The sequence below is a fragment of the Crinia signifera genome, chromosome 1 (assembly GCF_055691185.1).
Source record: "Crinia signifera chromosome 1, ASM5569118v1, whole genome shotgun sequence".
Taxonomy (NCBI): domain Eukaryota; kingdom Metazoa; phylum Chordata; class Amphibia; order Anura; family Myobatrachidae; genus Crinia; species Crinia signifera.
Genome location: NC_139217.1, coordinates 309,848,981 through 309,864,460, shown reverse-complemented (window position 1 = coordinate 309,864,460; position 15,480 = coordinate 309,848,981). Strand labels below are relative to the sequence as shown.

At 43.0% G+C, this 15,480-nt stretch overlaps 1 long non-coding RNA gene across 1 annotated transcript in view; it reads left to right on the top strand.

The window, feature by feature from the left end:
* Positions 1-242: 242 nt before the first annotated feature.
* LOC146029066 (uncharacterized) overlaps positions 243-15,480 on the top strand; it is a 32,798-nt gene continuing 17,560 nt past the window's right edge. The window contains exons 1-2 of the long non-coding RNA XR_014455304.1: positions 243-376; positions 4,336-4,499. This is a non-coding gene — a long non-coding RNA (uncharacterized LOC146029066). The remainder of the gene's footprint in view (positions 377-4,335; positions 4,500-15,480) is intronic.

Here is a 15,480-nt window from a genome sequence, read left to right as displayed (position 1 = left end):
TTAACTTCTAATACACAAATTTTTTCTGCTGAAGTGTTGCCTCTGGAGTGCCATTTATTATCGGAGCTTATATATACTTACTTATTGACCAGCCAGTCTGGTACTAGCAGTTGATTAAGTGCGAGTAATCGCAAACTATTTTTGACTAAGATGTACTAAGCACTGTATGTTCTCGTTCTCAGTGTCCTTTTTGCTTTGTTTTTAATTCACAGACACTGTCTCCTTGGCAACCAGACGCTGGACGGGTCCCGACGTGACTCTGTCACCGATGTGCGCCGGCGGGTTTGCAAGGCGCTTACACGATGACGTCATCGGGATGCCGTGCAGCGTGGATGGACGCCGAGGCGGCGTAATGTGCACAGGGTGGGGAAATAAGGTAAGCCTTTTTTCATTTGTACTTTGTAATCTGAAGAAATTCCAATAGGAATGAAACGTTATTACGATACCTGACTTTGTCTGACTAATTTCGCTACGAGTGCCGCACATTGTGCAAACTACCCATCCCCCTTCCTAGTGAGGGCACCGGGCGCAGCATTATTCCAGGAGTGAGTGCCGGACCTGCTGTACTCTACAATTTGGAACACTCTCGTCTGAGATTGAACCACGGTCAAGGCAACATTCATTCAACAGATTTATCCTTCTCTGGACACATCGTCAGATTCAGTTGTGGAGCCGTGAGTATAGTATTACTGCGGCTACCTTAAAGGACACTCTGGTTATAAGGGGTTAAGAGTGTTGTTCATATAACACCTTCCCCTATTCTGCACTGCTGCAGTGAGACTACGTGCTCAATATTGACTTGATTTACCAACTAAGATAACTTTGGGAAATTTTCTGTGGCTTATTCTGTCGGGAGCCCACTTTGTGGACGTTTCTGTGTACTTTACGTGTGTTGCTAATTGACAACAGCGGGTCTAAAATTATCTGTGATTATGGCAACTGTCCCAGATAAGGATTCATTTAACCCGTTGAATGTACCCTTACAGAATTTCTTGTCTTACTCTGAATCTGAGGCAGATACAATTCTGCATCCTCAACCAATCTTTGATCTGCCTGAAATCCAATCTGCTGATATTGTGTACAGGGATCTGCTCAGACTTAAACAGAAAGAAATAGACTATACATACCACGCTATGTCTTTGAGCGATTACTTCCGCCGGAAAAAAATTCCGAGGGGCTTTAGAGTCAAAAATAGCCCCACTATCGGCAGATTTGACTCTGAGTTCTGTGCTAAGTGGATATCCATATCCAATAAATGTGCCATGGACCATATATTATTAGTCATAGACCAGTCCAATAAAGAAATGGCCGCTTACAAGCAAAAGATTGAGGACTTTGAAAAAATTAACCTCCCGACTTTATCCTCTGATGAGGAAATTGATTGGCTTGCGAAGCTGAACAATCAGTTGGCCATCTATAAAAGAGAGCTCATCAACTTTAAAAAAGAAAAGTTTGCTAAAGTTGAAAGAGATTATGAGACACATCAAGTCTACGGATGGCTGTTTGGCACACAACAACAAAACCCAAGAAAAAAACCTTTTTTCAGGCGACCAAAGAACTCCAGAAATAATCTGGATACAGATACATCAGCTGAAGCCAATAGCACAGCTAGTGACACAGAACCAACTACATCGAGGGGACGCGGACGCGGGATCCCTTTAGGGGTGACTACACGCCGCCAAAACGCCCCCGCCGAAGATTTACCAGGAGGGGCAAGCAAAACCAGCGCCAAGGGACGTGGAGGAAGGAAAACCACCAAGAAAGGGAACTGATCTTTAATCTTTCTACCCATGATTTGACGGAATCTGAGAAATCAGTTCTGTCTAAGGGCTTATCGTTCATCCCTACTAACCACATAAATGAGCTGAATTGGTTAGCAGAGAAACATCAGTTGCACCGGAAGCTCAAATTAAAAGAATATTTTGTCTCTCAACCTCCTCCCACGTCAATTACCACCGATGAGCTTCCCAAGAAGTTACAACAATTCAAATCAAAATCATCCTTTGATCCTTTGTCGAACTGTCCGAGCATTAAGACCTTCATGAGACTTATGGATCGGGACACTACACCCGTCATTAAAAATACGGACAGATCCATGAATAATCTTTCCCCTCAGGAGCATGAAGCTCTAAAAAATCTAGCCGCTAATGAACGGATAATAATCCGTCCGGCAGATAAAGGGGGCGCTATAGTCCTTCAAGACATAGATAAATATCGTGCTGAAATCTACCGGCAGTTGGCCGATCCAGGGGTGTATTGCAAATTACTTAGAGACCCCACTGATACTTTTTCTGCCGTTTTAAGGGGTATTGTGAAGAATGCTTTTGATCTAGAGCTTATTAAACAGGATTTGCTTGATATATTACTGCCTAAACATCCCATAATTCCCTTGTTGTATACCCTCCCCAAAATCCACAAAGGATTAGACCCCCCACCCGGTAGACCGATCATATCGGCACGGGGGTCGCTCCTTCAACCGAGTGCAGTGTATTTAGACTCTATTTTACAGCCTCTTATCCAAGCCCATGACCATTTTTTACTTGACACATCAACCTTACTTAAGAAATTGAATAAGGTGGGCATGATTTCATCTGATGTATGGCTTGTCACAGCTGATGTGACAAGCCTTTACACCGTAATACCGCATGAAGCAGGTTTGCAGGCAGTTAAACGCCTGCTGCTCAAACAACCAGATAGAGATTTGGCCATGGTAGATTTCTGGATGGAACTACTGGAAGTCATTTTAACTAAAAATTTATTTTTATTCGATGGTCAATACTTCCTGCAGTCTAAGGGGTGTGCAATGGGGTCCTCGGTGGCTCCTACATATGCGAACATCTATATGTTTGATATTGAAGACGATCTCTTTTTTTTCAGATCCTAATATTTCATCTAGGATAATATTTTTTACACGCTATATCGATGATCTCCTATTTTTTTGGAGAGGGGCCACCGATGACCTCATTGCACTCTTTGACAGGAACAATGCGTCTGATAGTCCGGTGAAATTTACTTTCAAAATGAGCCAGACATGCATCGAATTCCTTGATGTTGCGATCTCAATTGTTGATTCTAAATTGGTTACCTCTGTATTTTTCAAGAATACAGATCGCAACACCTTCTTGCACTGGCGCAGTTATCACCCCACAAAACTTAAACAAGGCTTACCGTATTCTCAGATGCTGAGAATACATCGAATTAACAGCAATAGCCAAACTGCAGCCATGCAAATAGATGAGCTAATACGAAAATTTGTGTGTAGGGGGTACAAATTAGATTCCCTACTGGCCACCAAAAACTGTGTACTACAGTTGGATAGACTCCAATTATTGGAGCCTAAACCCAAAAAAACCGCAGGAGAGATAATACCTTGGGTTATGCAATACAACTCTTCTTCGGGGGGGATTACAGGTATTTCCAAAAAACATTGGAACATAGTACAAACCGATGAGGCCCTGGGTCTGGGGAATAGTAGGCTTATGCCCTGCTACTCCAACTCCAGGAACTTACGCAGTATTCTTGTCAAAACCGATATTTCAGGTAGAGGTCTTGAGGTCCCCAAACATTTTTTGCAGTTTAAAAAACCCGGCTGTTTCAAATGCCCTTGTACCACCTGTAAATTTTTAGTGACAGGTGATATATTTTTTCATCCACGCCTTGGAACTAAATTTAATATTAGACACCATCTGACATGCGAGAGCACACACGTGGTCTACCTTATTGGGTGCCCGTGTGGGCTAGCGTATGTCGGCAAAACCAGCCGTAAATTTAAGGAGCGTATGGGAGTCCACCGCTCCTCAATTAAACTTGCCCTCGCCTCTAAAATCAGTGACCAGCCGGTAGCAAGGCATTTCTTGCAGGCCGGCCACAATCTGACCTGTTTAAAATATCGCATGATAGATCATGTGCCCCCTCTTAAAAGAGGGGGAGATAGGAATGCCCTGCTGCTTCGCAGAGAAGCATTCTGGATCCATAAATTAGATACCATCACTCCTCGTGGCCTGAATGACATGATGCCGCTATCATGTCTACTGGCCAGATAGCTCGACAGGATTGGTTTCATATTGTGATTTTGATGTGTATATTGAGTATATTGTTTCCCCACTCCAGTGCAGCTGAAACTAACGTTATTTTTTCTATTTATGTACGATGATGTTTATGTCGACCTTACGTGTCGACCATTTGCACTTTAGATTTTCTCTACTTATTGACCAGCCAGTCTGGTACTAGCAGTTGATTAAGTGCGAGTAATCGCAAACTATTTTTGACTAAGATGTACTAAGCACTGTATGTTCTCGTTCTCAGTGTCCTTTTTGCTTTGTTTTTAATTCACAGACACTGTCTCCTTGGCAACCAGACGCTGGACGGGTCCCGACGTGACTCTGTCACCGATGTGCGCCGGCGGGTTTGCAAGGCGCTTACACGATGACGTCATCGGGATGCCGTGCAGCGTGGATGGACGCCGAGGCGGCGTAATGTGCACAGGGTGGGGATATAAGGTAAGCCTTTTTTCATTTGTACTTTGTAATCTGAAGAAATTCCAATAGGAATGAAACGTTATTACGATACCTGACTTTGTCTGACTAATTTCGCTATGAGTGCCGCACATTGTGCAAACTACCCATCCCCCTTCCTAGTGAGGGCACCGGGCGCAGCATTATTCCAGGAGTGAGTGCCGGACCTGCTGTAATATATATATATATATATATATAAAAAGGAATAGGGGTGCGCTAGATATACCACTTAATGGCTTTGCATACAATGAATAAAACAGTAATTTTCATAAAAGCAGGTAAACATTTATTGAATAAATGTTTACCTGCTTTTATGAAAATTAAGTGGTATATCTAGCGCACCCCTATTCCTTTTTTTCTATTTCTCTCCTCCCCGTACCTTTACTGACAGCAGGGTACTATAGAGGTGCTGCTCTCCTAAGCGCATTATTGGGGCCACTATCCTTCTCTCTCTCTCTCTCTCTCTCTCTCTCTCTCTCTCTCTCTCTCTCTCTCTCTCTCTCTCTCTCTCTCTCTCTCTCTCTCTCTCTCTCTCTCTCTCTCTCTCTCTCTCTCTCTCTCTCTCTATATCTATATCTATATCTATATCTATATATATATATATATATATATATATATAGTGTGTGGTGGGCCACCAAGCCCGAAGCGTGGCGAGCGTACGCAGAATATATGTCAAGTAATACGCGTACCCTCGCGGGGCTCGCTGCGCTCGCCACGCTTCAGGCTATATATCTTCAACTCCACGCCGACGTGGAAAGTGGGGGTATGAAAACGTCGGAGGACGCATTCCGCTGACCCTCGCGGGGCTTGCTCTCGACATTCGTCAGGGTGTCGTGGATAGTGGGGTAGTGGGCGGGGACTAAAACCTCATTGTATGTCATACAATGATATTCTTGTATAGCTAATGTAATGGAATCGCACACCCTATAAAATCGCATACGATTTTGCGGGAGGTGCGATGCGATCCCCAGGGGCTAAGAGAGCAGTGAATAAATTACATAGGAGCGTCGCATTGCACGCCCCTTAAAATGGCCCATGCAATGCGATGCGATTTTCCTACGCAGAATAGCCCACTAAGCAAATTGCTAAGTGGGCGCCGTGATAATCAAGAAAATCTGCCAGTAGATGTCTATTGTATTATTGTGTGAGCATGTTGTCAAAAAACACCTCAAATACAAAGGGTTGTATAAGAGGTTACTAAGAACACAAGTTACTAAGTTTCCACAGAAAGATCTTGTACTGGTAAATGTGTAATGTCAGGTATTTCTCATTCCCTTCTGTTACTGTTTGCTGAAGTTTGTAAATAAAACTATAAAAATGTTAGTGATAGTGAAATGGGTTTTAACCAGTTGTGACATGGTATGGGTCATTGGGTTGACATACATTGGGTCGACCACTGAATGTCAACAGGCCTTATGTCGACACATGAAAAAGGTAGACAGGGTCAAGAGGTCGACACAAGCATTAGATATTGGGAAGGTCAACAGTCAAAATGTGGACATGAGATTTTCAAGTTTTTTTGTCCCAAATGTCAACACTGTCGACATGGACACCAAAAACGTGCACAGCATCTGCTCCCATGGCTCGATGCACTCGGCACACTATTGGATTCTCCCTCCGCTCCCTAGTGGATGGCAGGGCATGAAATACCACCTGACAGCACATGTCAAGAAAAATTTGAAAAACTCATGTCGACCTTTTTACTGTCAACCTTCCCAATGTTGACCTAATGCTTGTGTCGTACCTTTGACTCTGACGACCTGCAGTGGTCGACCCAGTGTATGTCGATCTTAATAGTGTCGACCTAATGACCATATACCCGGTGATAAAAGATGGATCAATGGATCAACAGCACTTACCAAGCAGTGGGGGGGGGGGTCTCTGGGCATATATACACACATACATGTTAACATGTCTGTAATATATATGTTAGATCTATCCCTGGAGATCTCTTTCCAATTAGATCATATCAAAAGCAACTGTATAATGTAGGTACTATGTGTAAAATTATTTGTCATTCCAATGTGGCAAATCATCCAGATATCATTCTAGTATATACCCTCCCTAAAGCCCCATACACACTGCCCGATCCCCACCTATACAGCGGCGGCAGGGGTGGTGGACCTGGTGGGGTTGGGGAGGGGGGTGCATCAGCAAGTGCATACACACTTGCTGATGTAGGGATGGCCATCGTTGTCATTGCCATTATATCCAAATGTAGATGAGCCCCAAAGCAGTTAGTAAGAGTTACTATACTTGGTAAAGTGCTGGGGAATGGTGCTAATGATTCAATGTAAATGTATCTATCTCTCATTCCTTTTTTCCCCATAAAATGTAACAGTTTAATGTGGGCTAGGTGAAATGAGGGAGATTGCTAGACCAATGACGGAGAGAAGGAGATTGCTGCTATTTCAGGGAGACAGGAGGGTAGGCAACTATGACCTTTAGGGGTTAAAATCCCCTGTTCGTCATCACTGTGAAACACATCCTTATATGCAAATAATCACTTCTTTCAGTGTGATGGGACCAGTCTTATATTTAGCACTGATTTAAATTGTAGGTATAGAAGCAGAATGTGCTTATTGTGAGCTGCATCCTGCACGACATACTGAACATTTATCTCATGTTACCATTAACATTACCATTCTCATTTTTTATTGTAATAAGAAATGTAAAATAGTTTGCAATGAGATTTCAGAAACATGACTTACTGTAGAAGTCTGGATGTTCATGTTTCTAAATGTTTGTGTAAAAAATGCTGATCTGCAAAGAAAATTCTTGTCATATTATTTTCTATAAAAAAAAATAGACGCAGTGTTAAAGATTAACCTAGCCTATTTGTAACGTCAATCCTTGTAATAGATTTATCGCCTGTTAGTGGGCATGTACAGTATGTTTGGCATCCAGCCTGGATCACGGAGTATAAGAATCATGAAAGCTTTGTTCTGGATATGCTCAGCTGTTGCATACTCACTGGTCTGTTCCATGCTCACTGCTCCTGATCTGGGCTTCATGTGTAATCTCAGGCACTATTTAAACCTCTCATTGATCCTCTGTAATGCTTGGAATATCTCTGTGGTATACTGCTTCTCTGCGATATTTGATTTTTTTAAATTCTGCCAATGATCAAGCGGTAGAGTTACTAAGGAACAGAACCACCCGCAGCAATGTAGCATACTTGCCTACTTTTGAAAACTAGTTTCAGGGAGATTATAGTTGGTAGGGCGTGTCTAGTTCAATATGTGGAGAGATTGTGAATGTGGTACCTAGAAGCGTGGGTGTGTACTGCTACATCTGAGAGGAATCTTTTAAAATGACTTCTATACAAATGTAGATGAGCCACAAAGCAGTTAGTAAGAGCTACTATACTTGGTAAAGTGCTGGATGATTCAATGTAAATGTATCTATCTCATTCCATTTTTCCTCAAAAATGTAACAGTGTAATGTGGGCTAGATGAAATGAGGGAGATTGCTAGACTAATGAGGGAGAGAGGGAGATTGCTAGACTAATGAGGGAGAGAGGGAGATTGCTGCTATTTCAGTTAAATCTCAATGCAGTGCCTCATGGAGAGATCATACAGTTTTCCACCTCAACCATAACAACTTAATGAACCCTTCAATATATGAACTTACTGAATCACAGGCTGAGGTCACAAGACATTATCAGGCCTGCACAAGCTGTCAGTACCCTCTAGAATTATGGCCATATGGCAAGTAGCATTGTCATGTCATCTTACCCAGGTCATAGTAGATCTGTAGACCCTTTCCTCTACTGGTATCAGCTTCCCAAGCCAGAGTCATGAGCTTTCTATAGTCTTGCAGGCAAGCCTAAAGTCCTAAGAGCTATTGACTGCACACACATTGGGCTGAGACCACTAGAAATATGGCAGATATTTATATAAAATAAAAAAAAAGTTATGAGTTTTGTAGCTGGCTATTTTGAGTTATGACACAATGCCTTAATCCACAGTCAGTCATTCCTCATGATCACTGAGGTTAAACAAATGCCAGAGGGATGGCTGCTTGGTTTTGTGAAACGCTCATTATAAACCTACACACATAATTGTATTTTTTATTTTTTTTTAACCATATTCTCTTTTTATTTGCAATTGATTCTGGTTGAGGCTATTACTCCATTTTGCTTTTGAAGACTCCTACTGAGCATCAGTATAATGAGGCAAACACCTGCATTAGATCTGTATGCCTGAAAAAACTATTGCTATTCAACTTTAGGTTTAGGTGTCTTGACAAACCTGGTGGTGTATGGTGTATACACAAAATAATGGTCCCATATTGTGCATCACTGCTGTCTAATGTATAATCTGGAATTACATCAATCTCCTCCTGCAATCGATAGTGAGCAGGTAGGGTTTTTTTTTTTTTTTTAAACTAGCAACTTTAAGAGTATAGAACGTTTCTGGTTTGAGAAAATAAATTTTTTGTTCTGCAAAGAGGGGGACATTTACTAAGATGGGAGTTCTATTTCACATGGGATGTTGCCATGGCCAACCAATGAGAATCTATTTCTTCATTATTTAGAACCTTCTAGAACAGTGGTGTCAAACTCATGGCCCTCCAGCTGTTTGGAACTACATACGGGGACGGTCTGGCAAGAGCAAAGAAGAGAGGGGCTCCATCTGTACAATTGATAGACTCTTTGGATCACTCTGATGTTGGGGTTTGAAATGACGAGATACACTATGCTTCATGTAGCTTTTTAAAATATTGGTGTTTCATAAAACGGACGTGTAATAGTCTTGTTATCCGTCCGATATATGGTAAATTACACCCGCACTTTAATATATAAATTATATGATCAGAGTCACAATTCATAAATGATTTAAAAATATAGGTACTTGTGCCCATCGCATCGCATCGCATACTACTAATTAAGGTATGCGATGGGATGTGATGGGACCCGATTTTCGGGTCCAAAGACCCGCACTCTACAATAAAATATTGCATTGCATCACATGCCATTAAAATGGCATGCGATGCGATTTTTAATTGTACAAGCACCCTGATGGGTGATTACTATGTTAAATGCACCCCCATTGTTAACGCCCGAAGCGTGGCGAGGGAATACATGGAATACATGTAAAGTAATCCGCAGCCCCTCACCGCTCTTCGGGCTTGGTGGCGAGCACACTATCTCAAATCAACTCCACGCCGACGTGGATAGTGGGGGTATGAAAAGGTCGGAGGACGCATACCGCCGCCGCTTGCCACGCTTCGGGTTGGCATGGATAGTGGGGGTGGCATTAACAATGGGGGTGCATTTAACATAGTAATCACCCATCAGGGTGCCTGTACAATTAAAAATCGGGTCGCATCGCATGCGATCACGATGGAAATCTTGGGCGCTGTGATAATACACAAGTACCAAAATATATGTTTTTTCTAATAAAGAGATGGTAATTGATGTGCTTCGTCTTGGCACATTGTGCATTTTGTCTTTCCACACTTGAAAAAAAACATTAGGTCTTTCAATGAGCCACGATGTTTGTACATTGGTTTCATTATTTTGATTGATCTATTCTTTTTAAGGTGACTAGGAGCCAAAAGTGTTTTTAAAGATGTATTCTTTTTATATAGAATGAGGGTTTTTTGGGGAATGATATCCAATAGTATTTTGCCGAATCCTTTAGTTGCGTAATATGTTAGTTTTAATATTGTGTGCACAGCTCTTATATTCAGAATAGAATAGAATCTTTATTTATCATAAAACGTCCACATACAATGAACATTAAACGAAAATAAATTGTAAACAATACAAATATACAAACAGAGACATTAAAAAAAAGGTAACACTTGACTACAGGATTTGTGCATAGATCACGAATAACCCTAAGCATTTAAAATATTTAAAGTGTGAATTGCCTCTGGAAAGAAACTCTCCCTATATAGTTTAGTTTTGCATAAAACTGAACGGTATCGCCTATTTGAAGGAAGTAAAGAAAATAAATCACTATTCGGATGGGTGGGATCCCTCAAGATACTATTAGTCTTTGAGAGAAGCCGCTTCTTAAAAATGTCTTGTAAACTTGGTAAGACAACTCCAATCGTTTTACCTGCAGTTGACACTACCCTCTGAAGAGACTTACGGTCGGCTGCCGAACAGGGACCAAACCATGCCACAATACCGTAGGTAAAAACACTCTCAATCACACATGAGTAAAAGTTCACCAAAGTTCTCTTACTCATACCAGCCAAGCGCAGTTTCCTAAGAAAAACATACGCTGGTGGGCCTTTTTGATGATAATATTAATATGAGTGCTTCATGAAAGATCTTTAGATATATTAACACCCAAAATTGTAAAAGTATCAACAGTCTCCACCTGCTGGCCATTTAAAACCAGTGGGCAATATGTAGTCTTGTGAGATTTTCTGAAATCCACAATCATTTCTTTTGTCTTACTCACGTTCAGGATCAAACAATTTTCACTGCTCCATGACTCCAATATGGATACTTCCAACCTATACTTTGACTCCTCATCATCAGAGATGAGACCCAGTATAGCAATATCGTCCGCAAATGTAATAAGTTGAACAGAATCGGAGCTGGAAGAACAATCGTAAGTAAATAATGAATACAACAGGGGGCTCTAAAACACACCCCTGGGGGACCCCTGTGTTAACTATCAATTCACCGGATACCTGATAGTTACTTACCGGTATAAACCCTATGTCCCTATCTTCCATTCCGGCTTTTTCTGTATTTTTAGATTTTAATAAATCAGCTCTATTCATTTTTAGCACATCACAATAAGCCTCTATTAGATCTTCTGGATATTCTTTCTCCCTAAAAGATTACAACAGTTCCTGAGCTTGTTTGTTAAAAGTCTGAGTATTAGTATAATTGCATCTGTCTGAGTATTAGTATAATTGCATCTTAGGTGCATAAGCTGTCCCTTGGGGATATTCTGTTTCCAAGGTGCATAGTGTGAACTTTAAAAATTAATATATGAATTAGTATTTACAGTTTTAACATAATTTGATGAGATGATTTGGTTCCCCATGGTCTCAAGGGTCACGTCCAAAAAATTAACACACTTTAAATCAAATGTGTAAGTGAAGGATAAATTATACTGGTTGGAGTTGAGTGAGTGAACAAATTGTGTCACAGAAGTTAAATACCCATCCCAAATTATAATAAGGTCATCTGTCTAATGGCCATAGAAGACCAGGTTCGTCCCCCAGCCGCATCCTAGCTGACCCCCCCCCCGCCCCACACACACACACACACACACACACACACACACACACACACACACACACATGGGTCTCCTCCACCTCCCCATATATAGGTTGGCATAACTGAGTGCGATCCTGGTCCCCATGGCTGTCCCCATTACCTGTAAATAATAATTGCCGTGAAATAATTATGTGCTAGTGTATAGGTTATGCTCTCCAGTAAAAAATTCCTATGTTCGACCCTGAGTTGATTGTCCTTGATTAGTCTTCTCTGTATTACCTCACACCCCAATTTTTTTGGGATGTGAGTATAGAGTGCATTTATGTCATGTGTTAGGAAGGCATAACCTTCTCTCCATGGGATGGATTGAATTTTTGTTAAGAGATCCTTAGTGTCTCTAATATAAGACTTTAGGGTCGAATAGCTGTAGACCTATTGACTGTCAACTTAGACACTGTTTATCCTTTGATCCATACCCTAATGGTCCATACCACATTGGAGTTTCCAGAGAAACTGGAGACTGAGGAAATAATGCAGAGAAATTGATATGAGCATTCCATTACCATTTAATACAATATATAAATCACAGTTTAGAAATTATAACACAGAAGGCACTAGGTTTTAACTCTATTAAAATTCACCTATTGCCTTTAAAATAGCCAGATTTTCAGCTGCCACCTCACAGAGGAGTGAAATCTGGGCGCCCTGCCAGGAAACAGGTACCGAGAATTTTACTTTTACATATTTATTTTTTAAGCTATATAACTATAAGGGTGGGCAGGAGGTACATAGTGGCACCTTTATTGGCTGCGAGAGAATAATTAAAAAGTACACTGCAGCACCTGTATTGGGAGGGGGGAGTCACACAGTCACAGCCATCTGTGACACTCTCTCCCCATCTCTTGCTGACACTCTCCCTTGCTCCCCTTTTTCTCTCAATCTCGCTCCTACTCGCCCCCCTCCCTTTCTCTCTTGATCCCCCTATTCTCTCTCTCTTTCCCTCTCCCTCTCTCTCTTTTTCCATGAAGCCCCCTCGCCCTTTCTCTCTCTGCCAAGATTTTGCTATGGGGCCCGCGTCATTGTAGTTACACCTCTGAAGCCATCTATATACACATGTTGAGGAACTAATACCTTTGGTATGCACAAAAATTATTTAAATTATTTATTATAGGTGTTTGTTTATTAATAATACATTATTAGGCTCCTATTTTCTCTCCTTTATCCTTCCATATATATATAAATAGTATATATATCCCATGCTTCGCCACGGGATGAGGATGGTAAATTAAAATTATAGTTTGTTAATTAATATTGGAGCACAGCACATTATGCATGACCTGATATTCTCTGTGCTGCTGTCCTTGCTATTGCCACTATATAACTCTCAGTATGTGGGTTAGGGTACTTGTGTAGTTTCACGACGCCGCCGCGCGCACACTCTGTCTCTGAAACTTGGCAGCCTGCCAGAGGCTCTGTTTACCTGTGCGCGTGCCGCTCTAGCTCTGTCTGACTGTGCGCGTGCCGCTCTAGCTGTAAGCTACGTATTGTCAGCGTAGCGCCGGGCAGCAGCAGCGCGCTGCCCAGGCGCTGACAGGTCACTGTGGTACTTGTAGTTCCACAGTGAAATAGGCGTCCCTGCGCACCGCTGAAAACGGGGGTATGTAAAAGTGGACACCCCCGGCACACCACTGTCGTGCCGGGGCTTCTAAACTACACACCCTGGCACACCGCTATCAAAGGGGGTGTCCCCCCATGTAGACGCTAAATTCAGACGCAAAACCGTCTGAATCCATACTGCCCGAAAGCCGCTAAGAAGGGGGAGTCTGGATTTAGGCGCTTAAGCGTCTGAATCTAGGCTAAGCGTCTGCCGCTAAGAAGCCGGGGTTTCTGGATATAGACGCTTAAGCATCTGAATTTAGGCTCCCTGCACGCTAAGGTGGTGGGGCATCTAAATTTAGACGCTAAAGCATCTAAATTTAGTTGGGTCTAGGGGTACACTATTGAAACCTGTCCACAATGCCACTAGTCGACGCAACAGCTGTCGACCTTGTAAATTCCACTATCCACGCCAACCCGAAGCGTGGCGAGCGGCGGCGGTACGCGTCCTCCGACCTTTTTTCATACCCCCACTATCCACGTCGGCGTGTAGTTGATTTTATAAAGTGTGGCGAGCGCAGCGAGCCACTGAGCCCGAAGCATAGCGAGCGGACACCTTCACAGCTATCCGCGTCTCCTCGCGGGCTTCACAGGTGTCCGCGTCCCCTCGCCATGCTTCGGGCTCGGTGGCTCACCGACGTGGATAGTGGGGGTATGAAAAGGTCGGAGGACGTGTACCGCCGCCCCTCGAGGGGCTCGCTGCACTCGCCACGCTTCGGGTTGGCGTGGATAGTGGAATTTACAAGGTCGACAGCTGTTGCGTCGACTAGTGGCATTGTGGACAGGTTTCAATAGTGTACCCCTAGATCCAACTAAATTTAGATGCTTTAGCGTCTAAATTTAGAAGTACCCCTAGACCCAACTAAATTCAGGCGCTTTAGCGTCTAAGTTTAGATGACCCACCACCTTAGCGGCTTGCAGGGAGCCTAGATTCAGACGCTTAAGCATCTAAATCCAGAAACCCCGGCTTCTTAGCGGCAGACGCTTAGCCTAGATTCAGACGCTTAAGCGTCTAAATCCAGACTCCCCCTTCTAAGCGGCTTGCGGGCAGTATGTATTCAGATGGTTTTGCATCTGAATTTAGCGTCTACATGGGGGACACCCCCTTTGATAGCGGTGTGCCGGGGTGTGTAGTTTAGAAGACCCGGCACGTCAGTGGTGTGCCCGGGGTGTCCACTTTTACATGCCCCCGTTGTCAGCGGTGTGCAGGGACGCCTATTTCACTGTGGAACTACAAGTACCACAGTGACCTGTCAGCGCCTGGGCAGCGCGCTGCTGCTGCCCGGCACTACGCTGACAACGTAGCTGACAATGCATAGCTTACAGCTAGAGCGGCACACGCACAGTCAGACAGAGCTAGAGCGGCACGCGCACAGGTAAACAGAGCTTCTGGCAGGCTGCCAAGTTTCAGAGACAGAGTGTGCGCGCGGCGGCGCCGTGAAACTACACAAGTACCTGGGTTAGTGCTATCTCCATTCCACTCCTCACATCATGTCACTGTCCCTGTCACATAAAGCCCTGTCATCCCTAATATATCATGCATGTTCTGATATAGTCTGTGCTGCTGCCCCACACCTAGGGATGTTTGGAGTGAGTTACCCCCACAGTATTTGTTCACAGATTTAATTGATATGTGTACCAAGTTTGGTGTAAGTTGCTTTAGTCATTCCAGAGTTATGATGTCTGCTGAAATACTCTGTGCTGCTGTCCTACCCCTAGGGGTGTCTTACCCCCACAGTATTTGTTCCCAGATAGAAAGTCATATGTGTACCAAGTTTTGTGTAAATTGCTCCAGACATTCTGGAATTATGCTGTTTGGTGAAATACTCTGTGCTATTGTCTCACCCCTACTCTGTGCTAGGGGTGTGTTGCCCCGACAGTGTTTGTTCCCAGATAGAAAGTCATATGTGTACCAAATTTTGTGTCAATTGCTCCAGCCATTCTGGAGTTATGATGTCTGGTGAAATACTCTGTGCTTCTGTCCCACCCCTAGGTGTGTGTTACCCCCACAGTGTTTGTTCCCAGATTGTAAGTAATATGAGGAATTGTATAAAATGACGAACATCAAAGTTAAAGGGAAGCCTACTGAGACACAGGCTGGACACAGCAGTAACA